Raw genomic sequence first — 3,866 nt, 5'->3', positions numbered from 1 at the left:
TTCACCAACCCTATATCTGACAGAGGGCTGATACCCAGAATATATAAAAAACTAAAGAAATTAAAAAAAAATAAATCAAGTAATCCAATTAAAAAAATGGGGTGCAGAACTAAACAGAATTTTCTGTAGAAGAATATAGAATGACACAGAAACAACTAAAGAGATGCTCAACATCCTTAGCCATCAGAGAGATGCAAATCAAAACGAGCCTGAGATTTCATCTTACACCCATCAGAATGGCAAAGGTTAACAACTCAAGTGACAACACATGTTGGAGAGGTTGTGGAGAAAGGGGAACCCTCCTCCATTGCTGGTGGGAATGTAAACTTGTACAACCACTTTGGAAATCAATCTGGGGCAAGTTTGAACTTTCCTATTCAGGGTCTGGAATATAATAGATGTCCAACAAAATATTTTAAAGGACTATAGAATTATTTCTTGCTACAACATATCATTACTAAAATGGAACAGTACAGAAAAGATTTACATGGCTCCTACACAAGAATTAAATGCAAATTTTTCAAAGGTTGAATGTTTTTTGATGTTAGCTTTAATATTCAGATATTTGTGCTCAATTTTGTGTACCCCAGTAGTAAGGAATTTATTAAGGGACCATCAGGGAAGGGGCAATCAATGGAGGGATGATAAAGCACATGGTATAAAGAGTTAAAGGAGAATAATAGGATAGGAGGGGTTAAATTGGGGTCAGAAAGGATCTATATGGAAATGTTTAACTATTACAGAAGCTTTTCTAGCATATTTACATGTTTACCTCCACATATAAAAAGAGTTCTAATGGAGTTATGCAGCAATGAGAACATAATGCTCCAACTAGATATCTCATGCTCTTAAATGAAATCCTAGACCCAGGAAAAGGTTGTTTCTTTTTGGATTGTTGGTCAATGGGAACACATAGACTCCCAAGCACTATATGCTATTACCAACACTCTTGGCTCCCCTACAGAATTTGAAAATTAAGATGCTTTGGTTGTGGATACCACATACTTGAGTCTGCACGCTTGAAAATAATACACTAGTACTCACTAGCTTCTCTTGGTACATCTCACAATGCCTGAAGATGCTCTGCATGCTATAGGAGATGAATAGGAATCATTATTCTCAACCAGTTTTGAAACAGGCAAATTGCAAAAATTATTGACCTGACAATATATGTCTGCTGCTGCAATAGTGACATTAATGTTATTGCGGTAATCAGACTTTCTGTCCAGATCTAATGCCCACTCCATGAACTGAGAACCTGTGGGTAGCTACAGAATAGGGACTAGGGGAGAATCTAGTCCTAATAGAATACCTTTATTCTGTGAAGTCGACTGAGTATTTAAACTTCTACCATGTCTTGGGGTGAGACCATTTGCAAGTATTTCTTCTGGCAGTTTTGACAAACAAATTGTTAACGTCAGTCACCTTGCTGTATAATAGATTACCAAAAGTCACTAAGCTTGTCTAATAGCACCTCTTTTCTCCCTCACCACTTTCATGATTTTTGATACTTCAAAGTCTCTAGTTAATTGAATTTAATATTTTTAAGACCCATATAGCATTAAGATCACTCTGTGTCTTTCTTTCTAGGCCTGGGTTAGTTCACTTAACACAATATACTCTAAAATTATAATTTGTTTCAGATATGATTTTCTTCCATTTAATAATGTAAAGTTTTTCCATCGTACACAACTAACATATGTTAAACATAAAAATGTGGTTTGCATATTGTGGTGATTGTAAGTAAAGTTAGAGTGAACATGGACGTGCGGAAATGCACTCATAGTGATTTTAATTTAAGTTTACGCCCAGAAGTAGTTTCTGCATTGTAAAACTCTACACGGTTCTCTAAAATTGACCCACTTATTCATATAACAGCCATGTTTAAAAGTCACCATTTCTACAAATCACTACCAACATACTTTTTCGTAGTTCCAAATCAAATAGATTTGAGGTAATATATATTTGTGAATTACTTTATGTTTTTATTTTATATAAAATATAGAAAATATTATATTATGTTTTTATTTTATATAAAATATTATATATAATTATATAAAAATATTATATATAAAATATATTTTATACATATATAATATATTTTATATATAATATATACATATTACTTTTCAAATGTCTGGAAACCTTGTTTTTGTCTCTTTGGGGAACATGCTTGAAAAAAATTACTCATTTTTAATGATATTATTTGTTTGATTTCCATTAAATGCCTTGTGTTCCTTATATATTTTTATTATTAGTCTATATACGAAGTGATTTTTGTGAGTATTCCCTCTTGTAAGTGAATTCCCTCAGAATCACCATGATTCTGTTAATGTTAAATCTTCTTGCTTTTTCTTGCTTTGCAGTTTTTTTTTGTTTGTTTTTATTCTGAGTCAATTTGGTTTCCTCTTTTTTTTTACTATTGCTTTAGCATTTGTATTGTTTGTGGCTCCATACAAATTTTATAATTATTTTAAGCTCTTTTTTTAAAATTTTTTATTAATTACACTTTATTCATTTTGTATCCCCCCATAAGCCCCTCCCTCCTCCCCTCCCAATCCCACCCTCCCTACCCTTTCTGCATGCATGCCCCTCCCCAAGTCCACTGATAGGGGAGGTTCTCCTCTCCTTTCTGATCTTAGTCTATCAGTTCTCATCAAAAGTGGCTGCATTGTCCTCTACTGTGGCCTGTACTCTGCTCAGGGGGAGGTGATAGATGGCTCAGCCGTTAAAGGCTAGGCTCACAACCAAAAATATTTTAAGCTCTTTTAAACTACTAGTATCAAGTCAATTCTAATGAGAATCACATTGGATCTCTAAGTTTCTTTCAGTACAATGACTATTATAAGCACATTAGTTTTTCCATTCATGAACATAGGATATCCTTCCACTTATTTATGCCTTGTTTTTATAATATCTTTAATAGTCTTGGTTAATTTATTTCTACATTTGTATCTTTAGTTACTGTTCCTTTTTAACTTTGTATCTTTAGTTACTGTTTCCTTTCAAAATAATCTCAGTCTTGTTTTCCTCCTAATTATATCCATTGTAGAAGAAAATTATTTTACAGTTGAACTGAAAAGTCAATTTTTTTTCATGAATTGCTAAGTTTCTGGGTATATGAAAAATATATTTTAATTAAATAATTATTACTAGGTCAGTCAATGATATGGGATTAACTTCTGTTTTTATTTACTGATCACAGCTGCACTGATTGGTTTATCTATATAAAAAGGAGCATTAAAACAAGGAGGCATAATCTCCTCTGTGTTGGTTCACAGTTGAATACGCTATCAAGAGGTCTATCCAGATCAACAGAAAGAACTGAAGATGTTTCCACCTGAGTTATATGTTCATAGGGAATTATACAGCAGGAAGAAGCTGGTGCATTAAAAAGTTCCCGCCTTTAGGTAGAGAGCGGCTAAATACAAGGAAAGGGGATAGAAAGAGCTATATAACACTGCCATCTAAACTCCTATCATGAGTGAAAGATACTTCCTCATGCTGAATGAACAAAAGGATGCAGCTCCTGAAGAAGTGAGGGTATAGTGGGACAAAAATGTGTTTATTGTGGCTGATACAATGCAATGGTCAGGACACAACAAAACAGTACAAATAGTCAGAATTCTATTTATAATGTGGCAATTAATGTTAAGCAACAGGCAGTGACTAACTGAATGAATTAGTTTAAACCATAACTTCAGGTGACAAGTGTCGGCAATGTTCTAGATATTAAAATTTGTTATGTATGTGATACCAAATATAATGACAATGAAAAGATACTTCACATTATTATTAGAGATAATACAGTTTCCCAAGCAAAAATACAGATAAATTGATTTGTGTCTTGGAATGAAGTATCGAGA

At 33.2% G+C, this 3,866-nt stretch overlaps 1 non-coding gene across 1 annotated transcript; it reads left to right on the top strand.

Moving 5' to 3' along the window:
- The first annotated feature begins 432 nt into the window (after positions 1-432).
- Positions 433-539, top strand: LOC132648194 (U6 spliceosomal RNA). Its single transcript, XR_009586569.1, has one exon. It is a non-coding gene; the product is annotated as a U6 spliceosomal RNA (small nuclear RNA).
- The last annotated feature ends 3,327 nt before the right edge of the window (positions 540-3,866 follow it).

Source organism: Meriones unguiculatus, chromosome 15 (assembly GCF_030254825.1).
Source record: "Meriones unguiculatus strain TT.TT164.6M chromosome 15, Bangor_MerUng_6.1, whole genome shotgun sequence".
Classification (NCBI taxonomy): Eukaryota; Metazoa; Chordata; class Mammalia; order Rodentia; family Muridae; genus Meriones; species Meriones unguiculatus.
The sequence above is the reverse complement of the archived record's forward strand: the minus strand, read 5'-3'. Positions and strand labels throughout refer to the sequence as shown.